At 43.9% G+C, this 24,528-nt stretch overlaps 1 protein-coding gene across 23 annotated transcripts in view; it reads right to left on the reverse strand.

Annotated features, from left to right (window-relative positions):
• KANSL1 (KAT8 regulatory NSL complex subunit 1) overlaps nt 1-24,528 on the reverse strand; it is a 154,262-nt gene that overhangs the window by 114,337 nt on the left and 15,397 nt on the right. For 6 of the 23 annotated variants that reach the window (XM_083708472.1, XM_083708464.1, XM_083708462.1 and 3 more), the window contains exon 1: nt 15,945-16,701. The exons of 16 other annotated variants lie outside the window; for them this stretch is intronic. The gene's annotated coding sequence lies outside the window, so the exon portion shown is untranslated. Of the gene's footprint in view, nt 1-15,944; nt 16,709-24,528 lie in introns of those variants that run through there. One more of the 23 variants, XM_083708466.1, reaches the window with a different exon arrangement.

A 24,528-nucleotide genomic window follows, 5' to 3' on the forward strand; every position in this document is an offset into this window, starting at 1 on the left:
CTATCCAGCACCACACTGGCCACCCCAGCACAGTGGATCAAAGATAAAAAGGTGAAGGTAAAGGACCCGACAGTTAAGTCCAGTCGCAGACGACTCTGGGGTTGCGGCGCTCATCTCGCTTTACAGACCAAGGGAGCTGGCGTTTGTCCGCAGACAGTTTTTCCGGGTCATGTGGCCAGCTTGACTAAGCCGCTTCTGGCGAACCAGAGCAGCGCACAGAAACACCATTTTCCTTCCCACCTATTTATCTACTTGCACTTTTTGGTGTGCTTTAGAACTGCTAGGTTGGCAGGAGCTGGGACCAAGCAAAGGGAGCTCACCCCATCGCGGGGATTCGAACCGCTGACCTTCTGATCGGCAAGCCCAAGAGGCTCAGTGGTTTAGACCACAGCGCCACCCGCGTCCCAGCCGGATCCAGGATACGTGGGCTCAAATCCCCACCTCTGTCATGAAGCTAAAGTTTGGGCCAGGCCCTCACTCTCTGAACTTAACCAATGCTGTGAGGATAAAGCTGGGGTGGCCATGAAGCCACCCCTGTGCTCCTTGGAAGCAGTGTTCGAAATTAGCCAGGCGCCAGACACATTTTTCACCTGACTAGTGGCCATTTGCAACCAAGTGAAGATACCTGGGTGCCAGGATGGAGCCTGACATCTCCACCATGTGGTTGGGCATGCCTGGGGATCACTGGACCTTGATTGTTTTCACACACTAATATAATACCCCATCCTATAGAATCTGCACAATTAGAATGAATTTCAGGAACCAAAATGCTTTTTTCTGTGCAGCCTGAGCATTAAGAAAAAGAGGTAGGAATCGGCCAATATACATGTGGACTGTCCCTGGATCAAGTGACTTTTCTTATTTAAGTTCTCAAAGCTCTTAACCTAGCTCAAGGTTGTCATCTGAACTAGCCGGATGTTTAACTGAGAATCAATCAGTCAGTGAATGCCTGTGAAAACTAGACTTTGCCTCAAAATGACAACTAGGCATTCAGTTTTGGCAACTGCAACCTTGGTTTAAGAAGCTATTTGGCACCTAGCTTACATACAGGGTGGATTTGATTTAAATCAAATTGATTTAAATCATGATTTAAATCACTAGTCAGTAAGACTTGATTTAAATCACTAGTCGGGAAGACTAAATCATTTTTTTTACAGAAAGACTCATTCTTGCTGATATAATCTTAATATTTACAACCAGATGAAGATTTCATTTCTGGAATAATAAATTTTCAGAGTAGTTTTTAAAGTTATATCAAAAATTACTGATTTGGTTATACTATTAGAAAAACATAGATAATTATGAGGTTTAATAAGTTAACTGTTTATATTTGGACAACTTTTCTGCTGTACTTTATTGGAAGGAGAAAATTAATCATTTCTTTAATAACAATTTAAACAGTTTATATAACTAAAACAATAACACTATAGCATATGTATTCATGTTTGTTAACTGATCTGGTTAAACAATTTTCAAAAAGAAAAAAACTTTGAGTTTTAGTACATGTGAAAAATTAAAACAAATCCTTATTTCCTGAATGGTCTTTGAACTACAGTGGTACCTCGGGTTAAGAACTTAATTCGTTCTGGAGGTCCGTTCTTAACCTGAAACTGTTCTTAACCTGAAGCACCACTTTAGCTAATGGGGCCTCCCGCTGCCACGCGATTTCTGTTCTCATCCTGGAGCAAAGTTCTTAACCCGAGGTACTATTTCTGGGTTAGCAGAGTCTGTAACCTGAAGCGTTTGTAACCCGAGGTACCACTGTATAATGTAACTTAAATAGAAAGCTATCTTTAGAAATATTTTTCCTCCCAAAGCAATATTTTAAAAATCCCATTTAAATTTTTAAAAATCCAATTTAAAAAAAATAAAATTAACCACGGATTTTTATCCCCCCTGCTTACATATCTGAGTTTCTAACACTGCTCAGAAGAAATCGGGAATAAATGTATCCCGGCATTCACACATTCAGTTTCACCGAAGCGGAACTAGAGTCCCCTCCCTAGTGGTGTTTACACAGACTGCCCTGCGTTCAATATAGATCAATTAATTCAGGTCAGCCCCAACAAAAGTTTTCATGCCTAGAAGCATGCCTACTCTCCTTTTTGCCAGCCAGGCAGCACAAGATCACTTCCGAGTATTCAGTTGCAGGAAGAAGGGGAAGGAGAGGTAAAAAACAACGCACAATCCAGGGCTAGACTGCTTCCAAAGAAAATGGCAGAGTGCAAACTACGCAAAAAAACACACAACCCAACTTATTTATCTTGTGTGATTAGGAATACTTAATTTATAATTTTAAATGTACACTAAAACCAAGTGCTTAACACATTTTGTAACAGGGTATGTGCTGCAGAAGTACTGCTCAGGACTTCAAAGCAGAGGTTTTAAAAGAACAGCTGGTGCCATTACAGTAGCCCAGAAAGAAGACCACCACACTGCTCCGGAGATGCCAAAGGAATGAAGCTTGCACTTCAAAACATTGGAATGACACAAACAGGCAAAAGCAATACGTGGAAATTGTCTGATGCCTTCGTTCTGGAGGCACAAAAGATGCCTTGTATGCAACCCTCCATCCTTCTGGTTGAGTATCATTGACACTGGCTGGCACTGCCCCCTCCTGTGTTTCAAACAATTCTTCCTCCACCCTACCTGAAGACTGCAGCAGCCGATGACGAACTTTTGCATGTAAAGCTGAGCTACAGCCCTCCCCCCATTAAAGGAATGGCTCCTCTTTCACCTGGTACACAAAACAGTCTGTGAAGTGAACGCAAGACTTTTTGCACACAAAGCAAGACTGGCGCCTCAAGACCAGCAAGCTGGCCACAATTGGCATTTATGCTTTCTGAGTGCCCAAACTGATTAATGCAGGAATGATCTCAGGAAACTTATGACTCCCTGTAAAGTAGGTGAGGTGCAGTTAGCATCCTTATATTGAAGATGGGGTTAGTAGCAGAGTAGCAGGTTGCTTAAGACTACCTAGTGCAGGGATGTCCAACCAGTAAATCATGATCTACCGCTAGATCCCCAGCTGATCCTGGTAGATTGCAGGATCCTTATCATGTACAAAAAGTTACAGGGGAAAAGCTAAAAAACTCTGTGCAATCCTCCCCCACGCACGCTCCTCCTCCCTCCAATGACAATGGGTAGATCACTGCCAGATTTTTTTATACTGGGAGTAGATCACAGACTTGGGAATTGAACATGCCTGACCTAGTGAATTAAAGGAGATATTTGAACCAGGAATTTCCTAGCTCATACTGTAAGCCACAACACTACACGAGATCTGAAGCTTTCCAGTTGCTCTGTACCACTTTAAGGAAGAATGTGCAAGATGCTTTCAACAGCCAAAAAAGGATCCCAAGAGATCAAGGATAAATTAGGCAAAGAATTCACAGAGCATTCTGACACTTGTCAAAAAATGCAAGCCTTCTTTGCGAACACCAAGACTCAAGAGACAAAGGCCTGGTTCGCATGTCACAACTGTATTTAAAAGCAACTATGGCTGAATGCAACTATGCTGTGTGCTGCTGCATGCCCCATTGCCAGGAAACAAGCCAGTGTGGCATGTTGCAACATCTGAACCCCAACTCATTGATTGCTTGTCTCCAAACAAACCACAAGCAGTAGCCAAGGTTCGCTCTTGGGATTACTATTTGTGATTTGTTTAGAGAGAAACAAACCATGGAGTTTGGGTTCAGACAGCAAGCAACAGCAGCCAACAAAGGAGCAACTAAGTGGGCCCTTTTAAGCAGTGCGCTGGTTCACATTAAACCATAGTTTGTTTCTAATGTGAAATGCAAATTGAGCTAACTAACATGAATACTGGATGGATGTGTTATTTTCACTTTGAATTTTATTCATGTGCTACCTTCAAGCATCATCAAGTCCTCTGCTTCAGTAGCATCAGTGCATACAGGTATACTACAATTATACTCTCATACCCATTTCCTACCACCATGTAGCTAACCCATAACAGTGCATTTGAAAGCATACTCTATTCCATCACCAGCACAGAAGCAGCAAGTCCAAATCCTAAAACCGTCCACATTATACTTTTTCACAATGGCCCTCCTTGGATACAGAGAGTGCTTGCTGGAGAAACATGAACTCCACAGTAGCAATGTCAGTTTCAGCCAGATTACCCACACCATATTGCTGCTGAAGCAAAAAGTGATTTTATTAATTATAAAAATTCTATTTCAATCTTCAAATACATTTTTCCCAAGAGAGCTTATATACAGTCCATTAATAATATAATCCAATAATAATAATATAATCCAATAATAATAATAATAATAATAATAATAATAATAATAATAATAATAATAATTTATACCCCGCCCTCCCCAGCCAAGACCAGGCTCAGAACGGCTAACAATCAATAATAAAAACAAGTTGGTTAAAATACAACTTAAAAACAAGATTAAAATACAACATTAAAACATTAAAATGCAGCCTCTTCACAGGAGGAGAATGGAAAAAAGAAAGAGGGGGAGGGAATCAATTTGATTCCAAGCCAAAGGCCAGGCAGAACAACTCTGTCTTACAGGCCCTGCAGAAAGAAATCAGATCCTGCAGGGCCCTGGTCTCATGAGACAGAGTCTTCCACCAGGCTCCGGAGCCAGTGTTGAAAAGGCCCTGGCTCTGGTTGAGGCTAATTTGACTTCCTTAGGACCTGGGACCTCTAGGGTGTTGCTATTTATGGACCTTAAGGTCCTCCGTGGGGCATACCGGGAGAGGCGATCCTATAGGTACAAGGGTCCTAGGCCATAAAGGGCTTTAAAGGTCAAAACCAGCACCTTAAATCTGACAGTTCGTTTTTAAACAGCAACAACTCTAAAACCATGTAAATGGAATAAAACAAATTCCAAAGGAAGCAAAGCTCAGAAAATAAAAAGTTTTCTTCCCAACACCAAATAATATCAAAACAGGCATCGGTGGTCCTTCCAGCAGAGGGCCTATCACAACCAGCTGGACCTTCCTGGGACAGTGTTAGAAACTCAGATATATAATGTGATAGCCAAATGGCACCTTAAACCTGGGTTGTGGTCACCACAATGGAATGTCTAGGCACCGTTCCCCCACCACCATGGGATTTATCATTATTATTCATTCCATTTCTATACTGCTTTTTGTTTTAAAGAATGAATCTCAAAGCAGTTTGCAACACATTAAAACATCAAATAAAACAATCCAGAATAGAACTAAGCTTTAATGAAAATATTTCACCTCCTTCTCTAAGTGACATTTTGTTTTCCTCAGTCGCCAGCCCGACATCCGGAGATCTCCATGTGGTCACAACTGGACCTTTTCCAGTTACAAAACGTGCCTGGCTAATTTCTAACACTGCCCTGGGGAGTTCATATCACCGCCTCTGAGCAGGTCCTTCAGATGCTAGGGTCGCCCAAGAGGAAGGCCTCCACAAATTTAAAAATCCAGGGAGGCTGCTATATGGAGACAGGTGATCCTTCAGGCATTTCAATGCCAGACCTTACAGAGTTTTGGAGACAAGCACCAGCAACTTGTTTTGGTGCCAAGCAATGTTATGTTCCCATTGCTTGGTCCCAATTTGCAGCATAACAGCTGCAAACTATACTGCAGCTTCCAGACAGTTTCCAAAGGCAACTCCAAACGCAACAGATTACAGTAATCTAACCTGCAGAGTGCCAGAGCATAGGTTACGCTCGCCTGGCTGCCCCTGTCCATAAAGGATTACCAGCCACAACCAAAAGACACTCAATGCCATAGAGGTCACATAGGCCTGCAGGGACAAAGCTAGATCAATGAGCGCTCCCTAAATTTTAAACCTGATTTCTCCAGGTTTAACCCTGTCAGAATCAGGCAAACACCTACTGACACAAATGGTGCGCCTACCAGCAGTAACCCTGTCTTGTCTGGATGGAGTTGCAGTTTATTGGCCCTCATTCAGCTCATGATTAAGCCCAGCCACCCGTTCAGCACTTCTACTGCCTCACCTGAATCCAATGTAAAAGGCTGAGAAACAGATCTGGGTGTCAACAGCACACTGACATGGATGACTTCATATAGATATCCACAGCATAAATGCCAGGGAACTGAGAAACAACACACTCAGCACCAACTTCTGGAATCAACCATCCAGACAGGGACAAAACCGCTGCAATGCAGTGAACCTCAATCCTTAAACCAGATGAATACTATCACAATAGTGAAAGCCAGAGATGTCCAAGAAAAATCAACAGGGCATCACTTCCCTAATCCCTCTCTCAGCATAGATAACCCACACTGTAAACAAGGCAGTTTCTGTGCTAAACCAGGCCTGAAACTAGACAGAAACAGATCCAGATAATCAGCCTCAGATAGGCAATTCCAGTTAATAACCATCACCCTGATCTAAGGAGGGCCTTTTCCAGAAACCACATCCTTTAGGACATCTGGGGCTGCCCCTCTCACAAATTACAACACAAAATGCAGTAAGAGACTAGCAGTTTACACAAGCAATGCATGACAAATTGCTACATTCCCATTATTATTTTTTATTATTAACTGAATTTATATACCGCCCTCAGGGTGGTTCACAGAATAAAATCAAAAAATAAAACCGCAAAATACATAATCAAAACAACCACTCAATACCCCCCCCCCAAAAAAAGACATTTTAAAAGGGCATAGGATGTCAGTCAAGGTCTGGTTAAAAAGGAATGTTTTTGCCTGGCACCTAAAGGTATATAATGAAGGCACCAGGCGAACTTCCCTGGGGAGAGCATTCCACAGACAGGGAGCCACGTTCTTGTGTAGCCACCCTCCGGACCTCTCTAGAAGGCGGCACACAGAAAAGGGCCTCAGAAGATGATCTCAGAGTCTGGAAAAAGGCAGTCCTTGAGGTATTGTGGCCCTGAGCCATTTAAGGCTTCATAGGTCAAAACCAGCACTGTGAATTGGGCCCGGAAGCTAACTGGTAGCTAGTGCGGTCGGACCAGGATCGGTGTAACATGCTCAAACCGTATTGCTCAGGTGAGCAACTTGACCGCTGAATTCTGCACTACCTGAAGTTTCCGAACCGTCTTCAGAGGCAGCCCTACGTATAACGCACTGCAGTAATCTAACCTTGAAGTTACCAGAGCATAGACAACAGTAGTTAGGCTATTCCTGTTCAAATAGGGCATAGCTGGGTCACCAGCCGAAGCTAATGGAAGGCACTCCAGGCCACTGAGGCCACCTGAGCCTTGAGTGACTGCAAAGGATCCAGGAGTACCCCCAAGCTACGAACCTACTCCTTCAGTGGAAGTGTAACCCCATCAAGAGCAGATCTCCCACCCGTCTAGGGAACCACCCACTAACAGTGCCTCAGTCTTATCTGGATTGTGTTTCAGTTTGTTGGTTCTCATCCAGTCCTTTATTGAGGGGCAAACGTTTAACAACTTCTTGTCAGATTTCTATAGTGAAGGCAATTCCAGTTGTAGTTCCAGCCACAAACCTGTTCTCGCCCCTTCACCATAAAAGAGCATTAGCTATGCGAAAGAGACAATGGCCCTGATCCTGCAAACCCCATTCACAGGCTTTATGAATTCATATCTGCTATACGGAGTGTGCAAGATCCTATCACATAGGAGACAGCAGACCATTAAGGATTTGCATGGGCTGCTGTAAGGATGAAGCCTTCTACTCCTCCCATTATTCAGACATATGACCACAATCCTAAACACCTTTAGTATTTGAATTACAGCAAAATAACTGTGTTTAATTGGAAAAGTGAAGCCTCTTGACTTTCATTCTTGAACTGAAAAGTGCTACAGGCCAAGAGCACATAGCTTATTGGATATTCCATCCTCAAAAGTTTTTTTAAAAATCCTATACAGTATTTATATAGTCAGTTCAATGCATTACTCTTTTCCAGAAGCCTCAGGTTAAGAGTTACATTTGGATAAATGTACAGGCTGATACTTACAAAATTAGCACATCAAAAACGGCAATCAGAGAGTGACCACAACTGTTCCAATAAGAAATAGCTTAGCAACATTGGAAGGACAAGTATGGATAAATGCATGGTTGAATAGAGGAAGGATGTCTAATAACATTCCCTAGCCACTCAGAATCATTTAAACAGGTATTACCAACTTCTAAAGAATATAAGAGGGTGTATCTCAAAATTATATACCTAAATGAGAAAGATAACTGGGAAAAGAATAACCTAAGAATAGCTATGGGTATGTGAAAAGTCTGATAAATGTTTCACGCAGAGAGTCTTAAAGTTACAATTCAAGTGGTATTTGAGCCACTTCATTTGAAACATACTCAAGGAGAATTACTTATTTAGCAAGATTTATATATATATCTTGTTTTTAAAAATCTTAAGATGTTTATATAACATTGCATAAAATATTTGGTTTTAAAACAGGAATAAAAACAGAATTCAAAATATGGATAAAACCAAGAGTTTTAAAAACAGATATACATGCAAAAAGTGCCTGTCTAGGTAGAACCGCCTAAACAAGGTGCCACTGAATATAATACCCCAGTCTTAACTGTGTTCTTTATCTTAATTTGAAATTATTTTGGTTGAGAGCTTTCCCATTAAAAAAATGATGAATCACAGATTTGTAGAGTTGTAAGGGACCCACAGGGTCATCTAGTCCAAGCACCTGCAATGCAGGAATCACAACTAAAGCATCCATCCACACAGGTGGCCATCCAAGCTCTGCTTAAAAACCTCAAAGGAAGGAGAGTTCACCACCTCTCGTGAGTCTATTCCACTGTCAAACAGATCTTCCTGGCAGAAACTTATTCCTGTTTGACTGTAATCTCCTTTCTTGTAACTTGAATCTCTCTTACCCTCCAAAGTAGGAAAAACAAACTTGCTCCATCATCCATGTGACAGCCCTATAGATATCTGAAGATAGCTATCATATCTCCTCTTAGTCTCCTCATTTACAGGCTAATCATACCCAATTCCCTCAACCCTTCCCCATAAGGCTTGGTTTCCAGACCCTTGATCAACTTGGCCACACTCCTCTGCACATTTTCCAGCTTGTCAATATCCCACTTAAATTGTGGTGCCCAGAAATGACACTTATCCCTATTGAAATTCATTCCGTTAGTTTGGTCCCAGTTCTCAAGGTCATCTTGAATCCCAATTCTGTCTTCAGCGGCATTGGCTACCCCTCTCAGCAAAATTGATTGGTATCCCCTCAATATCTCATCCAAGTTGTTTATAAAAACTATGAACAACAAGTTGTTTATAAAGACTTTGAACAACGGGTCCAGGACAGAACCCAATGGCTCCCCACTTGTCACTTTTTTCTAGGATGACAAGGAACCGTTAGTGAACTCTTCAGGTTCAGTCAGTCGACCAGCTACATATCCACCTATCAGTTTACCATGTCTAGTTCTCATTTCACTAGCTTCTCTGCAATATCATCATGAGGGACATTGTCAAAAGCCTTACTGAAATCAAGATACACTACATCCACAGCATTCCCCGCATCCACCAAGCTTGCTAACTCTTATTTAAAAAATAATACTTGTATTTCAATTGAAGACTAAAGATTGCTCTGGCACCTTTTCAAAAACCAGACCTTTCCTACCTGGATTCAGGGCTGGATTTAGGTTTGATGAGGTCCTAAGCTACTGTAGGTAATGGGGCCCTTTATATGGCCAGCTGTCCTTTGTCAACAACAAATTGTCTCTGGTTTTTGTGTTGAATATGCTTTATGGTAATGGACCTAATGGGTATCTAAAGCCATTTGCACATAACAAAATATGTATTTTATCAAAGTAATTGTTGAACTGAAATATAATTAAGAAGTATATTAATAGTGAAATGCTTTTTTAAAAATTGGGAGTGGGATCCTAAGCTATAGCTCATATGTAAATCCGGCACTGCCTGGATTTCAGAATACTGTATGAAGGTTCCAGTTCAGACACCAGGTAGGGGCATGCCATTTCTGAAGTCTCTCTTGCATAAAAAGAAGCTAATGCAGCAGTATGGGGTTGAGATAGGACCCATTCATCCCAGTATGTCAGGTTTTTACTTTCAGGTAGATTTCTATCTAGAGCATTCAAAAAATGGTGTGCGGTGTGAACACAGCAGTGCAATCTATTCAACAGCACATGTAGACAAATTGGAAGCCAAAACTGAGGCCCTCCTCACTTGCCCACACCCAAGAACACCAAGGTTGTTCATTACCAATTGTGCTCATTATCACATTACCAATTGAGCTCTGTGAGGCCTCATCACTCCAGGTGTTTATGATGAAAACCCACTTGTTTTTGCCTGCTTTCTGAGTAATTTTATTATTTTGCTGATGAGTTTGGTTACAGTTACATATCTTGATTTATTTCTTCTGCTAAATGTTTGTCTTCATTAATGATTTTATGGATTTAGTTGCATTTTGCTATGTTTTGTTTGTAAACCAAACTTGTTGTTACCCTTAAAGGCAACCTAGAAGCTTTTTTTACAAAAATAAAATAAGAGCATGAGCTACAATATTTTTGTAATTCTTCATTCCAAGTAAGATTCATTCTACAGAAGGACAGCTCTGTGTGACATCTATTTGGGACATTAAGACTGATGGGATCCTGGATCGATTATTTTCATTTACAATGCTTATCCTCTAGTATTCTCTCTCAAGCGAGGCCTACACAATTCCTTCCTTATCGGTGCTCAGGAGGCAAGTGAAGATGTCTCCTTTATGTGACATTTGGACTGTGAGCTGAATTTTATCTCTGCATTTTGCTGTTGGGGGACATTTTATTTTATACGTTTGATTTTGACTGAATGGCGCACCACCTTTGAGCAGATGGAAAGGCAGGTGATACGTTTAAAAACAAAGCATATATTGTATATTGTATTTACAAGCCAATTATCCCAAACAAGGCAACATACAAGTAATTACAGATTCCTACTCATCCAGCAATCTCGCCATGGACTACTCACCAGTTGCCTCTCACAGTTGTGGGGATAAAATGAAGAGATGGATAGAGAGACAGGAGAACCATATATACCATGGGTAGGCAAAGTAAGGCCTGGGGGCCGGATCAGGCCCAATCTCCTTCTAAATCCGGCCCACAGACGGTCCAGCAATCAGCGTGTTTTTATATGATTAGAATGTGTCCTTTTATTTAAAACGCATCTCTGGGTTATTTGTGGGCCCTGCCTGGTGTTTTTACATGAGTAGAACGTGTGCTTTTATTTAAAATGCATATCTGGGTTATTGTGGGACACATAAATTTGTTCATTCCCCCCCCCAAAAAAATATAGTCCGGCCCCCCACAAGGTCTGAGGGACAGTGGACCAGCCCCCTGCTGAAAGTTTGCTGACCCCTGATATATACAACATGTAATTGTTAATTAATAAATTAGGCAAAGCCCTCATCGTCTTCTGTATTTTTCAACTGGATCATAGAATAACAAACCAGGAGGGAGTCATGTAGACTATCTTAAGGCCATGTTCAATCCAGAGCTAGAGCACCCTCTGGCTAATTAGTTCCACTGTCAAACTGCTCTTGCCACTGAAGTTTCTCTGATATTCAACCAAAATCTGTCCTTCTGCAACATGACTTTACCCTCTACATCAGTGTTTCCCAACCTTGTGCCTCCAGATGTTTTTGGCCTACAACTCCCATCATCCCTGACCACTGGTCTTGCTAGCTAGGGATGATGGGAGTTGTAGGCCAAAAACATCTGGAGGCACAAGGTTGGGAAACACTGCTCTACATGATAGCCCATGAAACAGCACTGAACAGAAAGCAGCAGGGCCTCCACCCACTGACTCACTCCTACAACAGAGACACCAGACACACAGGCAAAGGGCTCTTGGACCCTTTCCTCTGTTGCCATTCATACTGGGGAGGCTTGGCAGAGCTCCACACTTCCTTTGGTTGCTTCACTATCATGTGACTGTGGCCGAGGTATGTAACGAAAAGAAGACTCTCTGTACCAAAGCTTTAGTTTCTGTACACACCAGAGAGGAGGGAGTTAAGGAGCCCTTTGTCCTTATCGTAGCTTGGGAGAAAGTGAACAAGGGGTCGATAGTAAGAAAGGTCATTGCAACACCAGGTTATGCTTTGGGGGCTGGGCTGGGCGTCCAGGCTGCTAGCTGCCTGACCCAACCATAAAATAGGAGTGAAAAACTTTTAATACACGCATGTTTCTCTTGACAGTTGTCATTGGTTGATTACAAGGGTCTTTCAAATGATTGATTGATTGGTTGATTGCAAGGGCCTTTCAAATGAGATTAAAAACAAGTTGTGAGCAGCAACCTGCATGTACTATTAAGTCGACAGAATTTAACATCTATTCACCATTAGAATTCACCATATATTTCTTTTTAAAAGACCTTTTTATTATATATTGGGCACCCAAGCCTTAACTCTTAAACAGGCATCACATTGTTAACTAATTCTAGTTGGGAAGCCATCTGCTGAGGCAAAAATGAACCCTCTGGCACTTCCAACACAAATTTATTGCTGCTTCAGCTTTTGTGACCAAATCCCACTTTATGTATTTGGCAAAGTAGGCCCTCACCTATGAAAGCTTATGATACAAGAGTGCAATTCTGTATAAAGAATTAAGTTCCGATAAAAGTTCAATGGAACTTATTCCCAGGTAAGTGTGTATGTTTTAAGTTCCAGGGGACTTATGCGGACTATAGTGGAGATACCTAACAGAAGTATAATTTCTCCAAAATAATTTATTACAAGTCCATGAAAGCAGTAACAGAATTTTATGAATTCAAATAATTCAATTTGCCTATAGAAACAGACTCTCAGCAGACTCCCTGTGTACGTAAAAGATTGCTTGTTAAAGGGGGAAATGACACTATCCATGAAACGCATGAATACATGCATTCATAAGTAGAGTTTTAATAAATAAGAATCCCCTTGCACCCTGAGAACGAGCACTCAATCCTGTTTATCTGCACATTACCTTCCAGGACTCCTATGGGCTGAGGTCAACTTCCAATTGAAACAAAAAACTTCACACTTCCTCAGATTTCACGCTCTTAATTTATGTAATGCCACTGTCCTACAACCAACACTATTGTGACATTATGAAATGTAAATAGAGACATTTTAAACCATATATCACACACCATAATACACACATATATTCCAGCCCAAGCTGTCACTTATTTCACTTTTCCGTGCCTTCATTACCAAATTTTCACTATATATTCCCCCATACTGTAGACAAGAACCCAGAGGTGTTTACTGTATCAGGCTAACTTGGTTGGCAGAATTTTTCCTGCTACACTAGATTCTAGCAGAAGTTTAAGTTAAACAGTTTTCAATGACAACTAAACACCATTTTATTAAATGTCTGACTACAGCAACCACTCACAAGTTCCTTTTTGACGACAGCCACTAACTCCAATTGCTGTGCAGCACAAGTCTACACATATTTACTCAGAAGTTGCACTCTGGTAAGTGGGACTTACTCCCTAGTAACTGCCTTTAGGATCACAGCCTTAATGTCTAATCTGTTGATAGAGGGGTGTTACAGTATTTTTCCAACAAAGAGTAGTTCTTTTTAAAAGTCATATATTTACCTTATCCCACACACAGAGAGAGAAAATTCTATGTAGATCAGTAAGCCACAAGGATTGACTTCTAGAATTTTTGTGAGCCTGTCGCAACCAGAAGTACTCTCCTTCACTTTCACAACATGTTTTAACTTCTAAGGGAGAGCTTTTTACCTAAGCCTTATTTTTAGAATTACGTATCACAGACACAGAGCAAGCATCACATGACATGACGCAACAGCTTGAGAGAAAGAGGCCCAAATTGTTGTCAAATTAACATTCACAACATAACCATAAAAAATGGGAAATGTTATTTCAATTAATTTCATGTGATAAAAAATAGAATTCTGTAGCACTGAACAAGGTTATCATCAAAGTACAGTTACAGTACAGATAACCCCTACTCCCCCCCCAAAAAAACCATATGGGTAACCTTGTTTTTAACTGACACCTCATTTTAAGATGATTCTGCAGCAGACCAGTCAACCAACAGCATCATTATTTACAAAACATTATTTAATTTGACATCTTTAAGCAAAAACGTTTAGTGAACTGAAATTGTTTACAGTTTAAGGGGGGGGTGGAAACATTCCCGCCAATTCTAAATCATTAGTGATAAAAGGCAGACAAGCAACATCAAATGCCAAATGGCTCACTAAGACAAAACCAAGTTTGTAAATGAAACAGCCACTGTGCAGTTCAAACAAATGGGGGAAGGGGGAGGTATGTTAACATACACTAAGCTGTTACAAGTAAGTTTTAGAGTAAGTACACTGAATAGTGAGATGGTGATAGAAGCCACGTTTACTGGCATAACTATCATACCACTTACTACACGTGACCCAACTCTACACCTCATCTACAGGCCCTATTAAAATAAAGAGGCAAATCCCACGGGTTAAAGATTATGCAAAAGAAGTGTTATGCAATTTGTGCCTGGTTTCTTCAAAACGTATACAAGAGTTTGTTTGACTAGACTGTCCCCACCACCACTAACATGAAAGTCGGATTAGAAACGAACCGACCAAAAAGACAGAGAGAAAGAATAGGGGGAGGGGAAAACAAATTCATTGTTGTTGACCGTAGTAACAAAGCTACCCATACAACAGCAAGCAGTCACCACAACGCGCACACAAAAAAATGACTGCCAACCAGCCACGTGACGGCGAGATCTCCAACACAGGCGCGCGCACACACACATACACAGGCGCACACGCGCAAGATGTTTGAGAATGGAAACTGGGGATGGGTTTAGAAGGCTGTGATGGAACTTCGGGCGCGCCGGCGTTCGAATGCTGGTGAGAAGTAGCAAACTGGAAGGCGTGCATGTTTTATGAATAGGGGGAGGGGGGTAGAGGAGGAGAGACACACTAAACACAAAGAGAAAGAAACTCCAGTTGGGAAGCTCTCTTTTCTTTGCTAAAGGAGGGGGAAGCCTTCAATTTAAAGTGGCGCCATCAGAAACCAGCCTCTCTTCTTCTTCCCCCTCCCCCTCGATCATGCAATGGAGCCGCAATACTTCGCCTAGGCGCGCACACGCACATACAAACACCAGTCTCAAAAGAGTCGGGCTAGCTTTTTTGTTTAAAGCCACTTAAGCGGGGGGGGGGGCAGAGAGAGAGACGCGATTACGGTGGGCATTAAGACAGCTCTTTGACTGTGCAAAGTGCTTTACTCTATTGTAAAGTGAGCACTGCGGGAGTGGTCGTCTCTATTCCCAAACAAAGTCAACCCACCTCCTTTTTCTCGCTTCTCCCCCCCCACCTCCCCCCCCAACCGTAAAGAGACCGGCTAGAGTGCTCGTATTCTGCCATCCCCCTTTTCCCACACTCAACTATGATCGATTTTAAGGATTGAACGTTCTTTTGCCACCTGATAAAGCGCGATTACACCAAACTGCATGGCTTTTTAAAGCACCGCGGGGGGGGCAAGAGAAGGGGAGCTGCATTTTAGGTGCAGGACACCGCAAACGCCTCGGACTGTTGTGAATCCGTAACACGCAACAACAACCAACGACGGCGACGAGAAAGTAGCAGGGCAAAAAATAATAATATTCGTCATGGAGACTTGGGAGCCTGGCTGCGCCTGGCACCGGGGGCTGGAGAAGGAAAGCGGGCAGGGAAGTTTATTATCATCGCTGTTATGCTTAAAGGAGGGGGGCGGGAGGAGAGGAATAAACATAATTAAATAGAGGGTACATCTTAGGACCAGAAATTAAAAGCAACGGTATAGGAAACATAGGGCAAAGGTGTTGGCGGGGAGAAAGGGGGGGTAAAAATAAGTTGTTTTCTGGCCGCCGAGGGCGCTTCCGAGGGCGCAGCCAGTCAGCCGCGCTAACAAAGGCAGGGAGAGAAGGGCCGAGCAAGGGCAACGGGGAAAGCCAAGCCAAGCCAGCAATGGAGCAAGGCGGGCGAAAGCAAAGCAAGCAGGCGGCGGCACCTACCACGTGATGGAGCCGAGAGCAGAGTCCGGGCGGATCCGGCCCGGTGCAAAAAAAATAAAAAAAATAAAAAGGGCGCAGTTTGCAAACAAGGCGAGTGAAGCCGAGTTCTCTTCACTGCCGCCACCGCCTCTGCTTCTCCCACCGCCGTAGTCGTCTTCGTCGCCGCTGCTTTTCTTTCTCTCTCGCCCGCTCCCCCTTTTCCCCCCCCTTCCTCCCAGCCCCGGCTCCCCTTTCCCTGCCCGCCTGCTCCCTGCTCTCCTGCAGGCAAGGAGGGCGGGCGGGCAGGAAAAGGGCTGGGGAAGGAAGGGATTTGGGGAGGGGGGGAGAAGGTTGTCTCCTCTTTTGCAACCACCCCCACACCCCGGAGAAAAAGGAGGAGGAGGAGGAGGAAGAAGAGGCGGCGGCGGGGGAGAAAGAAGGTGCTCCTCTTTCCTCCCCCCAGTGGCGGCGGCGACTGCTGTTGCGGTGCCTCCGCCTCCTCCTCCTACTGCAAAGGAGGGTCTCTCGCTCGCTCGCTCTTCTTCAAAGTGGGGCACAGGGTGCAATAATCTCTGCGGCGCTGCCTTCTCCCCGTCTTCGCCCCCTTTTATCCTGTGCCTTCGCGCCCTACCCTCCGCCCGGGCACGACAGCAGGGCAGCCGCAGCGGGCGCGGAGGTGGCGCTGCCGCCGCTGTTTTTCTGCTGCTAAATTCTGTTCGGGGAAAAAAATGGCGGCCGGGCTCCTTCTCTGCCCTCCTCCTCCTCCCTTTAATCGGAGAATGCACCGGGCAGGCAAGGCAGCGCGAGGCGGGGGGAGGAGGAGGGAAAGCGAAAAGAGGAGGGAGGAGGGGAGGGAAGCGAGAGAGAAAAAAAAGAAAGAGCCAGAGAAAGGGAGGCGCGAGCGCCACCGCCGGTTTCCCGAGCGCACTGCGGCCGAGCTCGCAGCCTCTGCAGCTAAAAAAAAAAAAAAAAAGAGGTCTCTTTTTGCGCGCGCGAACAAGCGAGCAGACGCGAGTTAAAAAGGCGCGCGCGCGCCTCCCCCGCCCTCCCCGCACACAAGCAAGCGAGCGAGCAGATGAATGGGAGGGCGGCGCGCGACCCACGGAGAGGGCAGGCAGCGGCACGCTCGGAACAAACTGAGGAGTTAGAAGGGCACGAAAACAGTATTTTGAATATCTCTGGGGTTGGCGAGGTTGAAAGCCAGTCCTGCTGTTTGGCAGAGTGAGGCAGCAGCAGCCGGTTCTGAACTTTCAGGAGAGGCAGGCGAATTGTGGTTAAATATTTTTATATCATATAAATACACGCGCATATTTACTGCTCAGTTGGGAGGAGAGGCGCTTGTGGGATTTTTCTACCTCAGGTGCCAAAGCAGCAGTCTTGGGTACTATACGACCCTCGGCTTGTGTGGGAAAGGGGGCACTATTTTCAGCTCCGCCTCAGGCAACAAAATATATCGGACTGGCCCAGCAAATGTCTTAAATGTTGACCCTTATAACAGTGGCGTAGCGTGGGGGGTGCAGGGGGGGCCGGCCGCACCGGGCGCAACATCTGGGGGTTAGGGTTAGGGGGCGCAAATCCACGGTTTAGGGGGTGCAAATTACTTGCCTTGCCCCGGGTGCTGACAACCCACGCTACGCCACTGCCTTATAAACCCCTAAATGCATGGAGCTCAACTGTACCTTTGTATGTGTAGCACCCAAAAGGCAACTTCAGGAGAACGGCGCATATTCAGAACTGCCCTCCCTTAATAAGAATTTGAATCAAGGCCTCCAAAACTGTGCCTAATATTCTAACTGCCCAAACACTTTCACAATAGGCAACCATTGTAATAGATAATTTACCTTCCTGCAGGTTATCCTACCACCGTGGTGTTTGCTTTCACTCTGATCGGTTTTACGCTGCACTCTGAAACATCGTACTTTTAAAGCCAGATCCGCAGAAATAGAAGCAACACTGAGGCTTCTTTTAGCCCAGCTCTCTGCAACTTAAAATTACTTGGCGTTGATAATTATAAAGCATTTGCACTAAATATGTCTGCCTGCAAAAATAGCATCACAATACAAGTGCAACACTGGGTTTTCTAATGCAACATTAGTGAGGCTCTGGTATGCCCAAAGCACTTAAAAGGGAGTTGGGTTCAATATGAACTTTGTTAGAGACTTGCAAAGCTGTTAGATTGAAGCTGCTCAACAGAAAACACTGCAAGCTAGCAATAAACACAGTCAAGACAAGCCATATAAAATGATTGCATTACTTTCAGATATAAAGATAATTGATCTACTGTCCTCTAATGGATTACCGTGAATATGCAAGTGGCTGCTGCTTTGCTCAAATCTTGCCTTCACATCAAGGGTTTTTTTGTAGCAAAACTAACCAAGACCACTGGTTTGGACTAAGCCAAAAGTTATGGTTTGTTCCTCCCACTCATAGTAGAGGAGGAGCAGAGCAAGAGTATTCACTGTGCCCATGGTAAACTATTAACTATGGTTTAGCATGCTGTGTATACTTGGCCATAGGCAAAGAGTCTAATGAGATGTTAGTCTAGGAAATAATCCTATTGCTCACCTTTGGGATGAGAGCAAATACAGTTTAAATGTATGATTATTCTCAAGGATTCTGTCATTCATGTGCTACGCTAGCACAGAAGCTCCAGGACATGTGCGAGGGGTCTCCAGCATGACTACTTCCCACCCCCAAGGGACTGGCTGGAATGGCCATCACCTGCACCCCCAGCTTCCAATGTGAAGGCCCCCATTCATTGCAGTTGCTCCTATGCTACTAAGATTGCATCCAAAGGGTCCCTGGTGAGGTCACCAAGGAAGTCAAGTCAGGATTTCCTATCTCACAGCACATACCCTATGCCGGGGTTCCCAAGCTGTAAATGAAAGAAGCGATGAAAATGCAATGAAAAACCACACAGCATCTAGCACAGCATGATACAATTGTTAAAACTGGCAGAAAAATCAGTGGGTGACCTGCCACAGTGTTTGAAACTCCCATTGTTCTAGGCGCATTTTGCGAATGGGAATTTCATTAGCCCAAGCAGTTTCTGAGCTCTAAGCGCAGTACTGCTCTGTGCCTGAGATTTCAGATTAAAACTGCAGAGTGGAAGGAAAGGAGGGCCTTTTTTTGCCTCCCCACTTCCAGCTACTCTCTGAAGACTGGAGAAGAGACCCTTAAGAACATTAGTGCGGTGGGCAGGGGAAGGACCAGACCATTTGAAAAATTAACATAGTATTTTAGCTACAGTTCATTCATTTTCAACTTTGTATTCTTGTTATAAAAAATGTGCACTTAAACATTCCGTTGTTGAGCTCATGACCAAGGTTTAAGGTGCCATTTAGCTCCTAGACCCTCAGCAGTTCTCAAGTGGCCCATGGCAAAAAAAAACTGTCCAACACCAAATGGGTTTACACCCTGCAGCACCATTCCTAGGGTCTTTTGGTTGTCACTGGGATAGCTCAGTCGGTAGAGCATCAGACTCTTAACCTAAGGGTTGTGAGTTTGATCCTCATGTTGGACAAAATAGTTCTGCATTGCAGGAGTTTGGACCAAATGACCTTTATGGTCCCTTCCAACTCTACAATTCTATGATTATGAGTTCTTACTACCCTGATGTGGGAGGGATCTGAGCAGGGCTAAATCCTGCTGTTTTGGCTGTGCACACCAGAAGTGCACCCTCCCACATCAGCTGGTATCACCCAGTGATGTCAGCTGGCTGACAGGTGTCATTTGGGGGAAATGGCCTCATGGACTAAACTGATGGACCAAGACTGGCTCCCCACCCCCACCCTGCCATGGGTTAAAAGAGAATCCCCTCTGCTCAGAACACACAAGTTTAAATTAACCGAATAGCTAATGACCCCCGAACAGAATTACAAGCAGGAAAGAAGCAGGAAAAAGATGTTGGCTCGAACCTTTGGTACTTGCACTAGCTGTTCAAATAGGCAGGTAGGTCATATCAGAGTAACAGGGAGGTGGTTTGGGTTACGGTTAGGTTAAGTCAAAAGTCCTTTCTGCTCTTTGGCAGAAAATGCAGCATGAACTCCAGGGAGCACAGCTGGCTAACTCCAAACTGACGACTTGGAACACAACACTTGGTTGCATATTTATAGAAACATGCTTGCAAAAGTGGTGCAATGGGATGCTGCAGCTTGGGGTAAAACAGGTAAACCTGTGGCTGCAACATACACCTCTGCCCATTTGGAAGGCAGGCAGGCGAGTTCTGGGTAAAAGCAAAGCTCTATGAAGGATCTACCATTTAACCTGTTGTATCCCTAATTCTCTGTGACAGCTGTCTTTTTTCCTTTTTGCGCAGTGAATTATTTTTGTGAATTATTGTGACACCCACTGAGATCATAGCTCCCTACATCTTTGCTAGCACACCTTTCAAAGATTCCACCCACCACCCAATGATCTCAACACCTGTCAAGCCATTCATAAGACTGGGGGGTGGGGGCCACCAGCGTCTTTCATTGCATCAAGAGTAGTTCCTGTCACTTCCAAAGCAATTTTACCTTTAGGAAGGGAGGGAGCAAAAGGGTCCTTTCCCCCTCATCTGCTACTATTCACTACCAATTGGTATCATATAGTACAATTGATTTGCTATGTGCATTTATTATTTATTATTATTATTATTATTATTATTATTATTATTATTATTATTGACTTAAGAAAATTATACACATTTGCTATGTGTATTAATGCCCTTATTGGTCTGGAATTCACAACACCTCTCTGAAGTAGGCGAATGCTATTCCCAGTTTACACTTAAAGAACTGAGGTTGAAAAACTTAACCCAATGACTCTTTAGCAAATTCAGGCTAAATCTAGGTTTTACAACTCTCAGTTTACACCTCAGCAACTCTCTTTCATTTATGCAGAAGGAGAAAGGGGTAAGATATTCCTCCTGGCTCTCCAAAGAGTTTACTAGAGCATGCATGAGCAACATGAGAGGTATTTATTCTACATCTGGGTATCTGTAGCCAGCTACATCCCTAGCTTAGACTACCACAGTGCATTCTACATGGACTACCTTTGAAGACCACACCAAAACTGCAGTTCTTCCAAATTACAGCAGAGGGGATACTGACTGGGACCCATTAGGTGCTGTGTATCTCACTGACCGGCAAATGATGTATTTTCAAGCATGATTCATGATAGCACTCGCCTTTGTCTTTCTTCCCTTGTGTTAACAGCCTGGACATGCTTAAATATAAGGACCTGACTATGAGGCGCTTCAGATGTGAGACAGGTGGTAACTGGGGAGCAGAACCTTTTCTGGCACCCCTATTCTAGACCCATTGCCCCAAGAAGACCTTCCTGTCACTCACTCATGGTACCTTCTCAGTGAAAGATGAAGAGCTTGCTCATTTTCGCAGCTCTTTTAGATGTTTCAGTTTTTCACTTGCTGCCTTCACTGAAGGCAGCCCTTTTTAGGGAAGTTTTAATGTTTTCTTATGTTTTTGTATATGCTGGAAACTGCCCACCAGCTGCCCACAGTGGCTGGAGCAGCTCAGTAACATGGTGGGGTACATATAATAAAATTATTCTCATTATTAAGATCGCTTGCTATGTTGCTGCTTGAAACCAGTTTTTTTGCTACTGCTGTTTATACATCATTGGAGTCTTCAGACTTCAGGATAATATGGCAGCAATAAATACTATAGCTCTAACATTTCGCCGGTGAAAATAGGGACATCCTATTCAACAACAACAACAATTATATAATTAAACATTTTAAAACCTTCCCAAGAAACACAATTTAACTGGTTCCGAGTAAACATGCATAGGATTGTGCTGCCAAAGCAGGCCTCTTTATTGAGGCTTAATTACCATTCAACCTCAATAACTTACATGAGGTTCCTGCAATTACAATTCTAAAATGTGCAGAACTGTGGTTTTTTGGAGGGGGGGCAATGAGCTAGCACTGTATTCCTAGCCTGTTCTGGAGCTTCCAGCAGCATAGCTCCATAAGACCCAGGGCTAGAAACTTGATAGATTTATAGATCTCTTTGAAGTGCACAGTCCTGATTCTGACTTTAAACGGTTTAGGTTGTGAAAACACTGCAGCTTGTGCCCTCTGTTTCCTCCACACCCATTTGGATTTTTGTTTTGTTTTGTTTAATACTATTCTGTTTGAACAAGGGCAGCTTTGTGAAGAAACCAAGATTCTGTTAGATAGGGAGGGGTCTGAGCAAAAAGCAAATGTCCTGTTTAGATAAGGGACAGCCTATGAGCCGAGCATAGATATATAAGGTGTTTTGAAACAGGCTCACTATTCTATAAAGGGCAACAAACACACGGAGTTTTCTAATAAGCAATGTGCAAGGGAGGAGTGTGTGGAAAAGGAAGTGACTGGGGCGGGGGGGGCCACCGCTCACGGACAGAGCACGTGCTTTGCATGCAGAAGGTCTCCAAGCAGCCCAGTATTGGGAAGTTCTTAATGTTTGATGTTTTATTATGTTTTTATATGTGTTGAAAGCTGCCCAGAGTGGCTGGGGAAACCCAGTCAGACGGACGGCATATTATTATTATTATTATTATTATTATTATTATTATTATTATCAGGATCCCAAATCCTGGCAAGGTTCTCCGCCCAAATCTATTGCCCATTTCCTGCCCCATTGATGTTAGGACAGGGTGGGAATCTCCAAGTTGCAACATGAAAACCCTATTGCCTTCACTCTGAACTGTAACACGAAGTATTGAAAGTATTGTCCACCGTGTGAAATGTAGTCATTTAAAGAAAATAAAAGTGTACATATTTAGGCACTGTTTGTGATCAATTTTGCAGAACTAGAGGCAGGCGGAAGTAGGGGATCGGTCCCATCTCTGTCCACCTCTCCCCAGTGGCATAGGAAAGGGGGTGCGGGGAAGTGCAGTCCACCCCGGGTGCCAACACTGAGAAGGGGTGTCAAAATGGCAAAAACATGTGTTTTAGAAAAAAAAAACTCCTGCACCCACCGCATACCCCTGCCTACGCCACTGCTGGAACACTCTCCCCTCGAGCGATTTCCAGAAACCAGAAGCATTGCTGACTGCAACTTTGCAGGCAGAGCACAGTTATGGCTAGTAGCCTTTGACAGTCCTCTCCTCCATGAATCTGCCTAATCCAGAGGTGAGGCGGGGGGGGGCACTGGACGTCACACCGCAGGGGCTGCAGCATGCCTGAGCCACATGTCTCTCCTGAGGGGGAGGTGGCGGACGGACTGCCTGCAAGCTCCGCGCTGCTTTTTTGAGCAGCGCAGGGCTTGTGTCTGCCCACCACTTCAGCCACCCTACAGCTGAAGGGGAGGCTGCGGAGAGACTCCACACAGCGCGTCCTGCCTTGGCTCACCCCGCCTCCATGGGTACCTTGCCCCGCCCCCATGGACGGCTCACTCCGCCCCCAACAGCAGGGTGCGCACAATGCCCCGGGCACCCAAGAGGCTAGCTACGCCACTGCCTCTCCCCACTGCGGTTTAACTGGTATCTGGGAGTCCCTGTATCCAAGGCTGACAGTTGAAGAGGCCATTTTAGAGGAAAGGAAGTTAAGGGAAGCATGATAAAAGGCTACACCGACACAGCCTCTATGCATGCAGAACAGGGCTACACAATGCAGCTTCCCCTCCACCAAACTGCTTAAGAAAACTACAATTCAGGAGAAGCGGGGAGTAAAGATTATGTGAACCAGACACGTTAGTATAAATGTGGAGTGCACCAGATGTTGCAAAACAGTTAAACAGTTAATGCTGATGTTTTTGTATTCCTGTGTTGGGGGGAAGCCTGCTGGCATATGGCAATAAGTATGACAACTAAATAATAAAAAGTGTATTTTAAAAATATACACAACAGGTAGAAGATCATCTGTATTCACTACAGCAACACCCATCACCTTCTGGCTGCAAAGAGTCCTTCCTTGCAACTCCTTATGTAGGCCCAATAATAAAGAGGCGATCACCTTAAACCAATTTGAGTGCATATCATATGCTGGAGCTGATAGAAGCGACAGCATGTTCCTGCTCTGCTCAACACCACAGATCGCAGTGCTTCAGACAGCCACAAGGCGGCATAGCTACCCCTCGAGCACCTCCCAATCCTTTTCCCTAATGCAAGTTAGCAGCCACTCTGCAAGTGAAGGTGAGGAAGGGAAACAATGCTGTCAGTCACTGCAAGGCCTGCTGGGAAGTGTAGTTCACTATTTAGATCATGCGACTCCATCAGTTTGCACAGGCTCTATCGCCGCCGCCAGGGCAAACACGACAACTACTTTCATATGCATGTACGCAGTAGGGGATCCTAAAATGTCGTCTGGCTTAAATTTAACGGAGCTGTATTTTTAGTACAACTGTAGTCAGTGAACATTTTCAGCACTGCCCACTGAATATACTCTCATGAGTATACAAGACAAAGAAAAAGACAATTAACTGAAGATTGTTTTATATAAAAAAACCTCATAAACAGTTTTATATTAAAGAAACATATTATTGAGTATTAGTAGTTCTCAAAAATACATGTTTAAAATTAAGCTGCAATTACACTCCCCTCGGGACGGGCTCTTGTACCTGAGAACCAGGATCCGAATTTCTAAGTAAGTAAAATAAATACAGTATATAGAGCTTTA

This window comes from Podarcis gaigeae (genome assembly GCF_964106915.1).
Source record: "Podarcis gaigeae genome assembly, chromosome: 13".
NCBI classification, from domain to species: Eukaryota; Metazoa; Chordata; class Lepidosauria; order Squamata; family Lacertidae; genus Podarcis; species Podarcis gaigeae.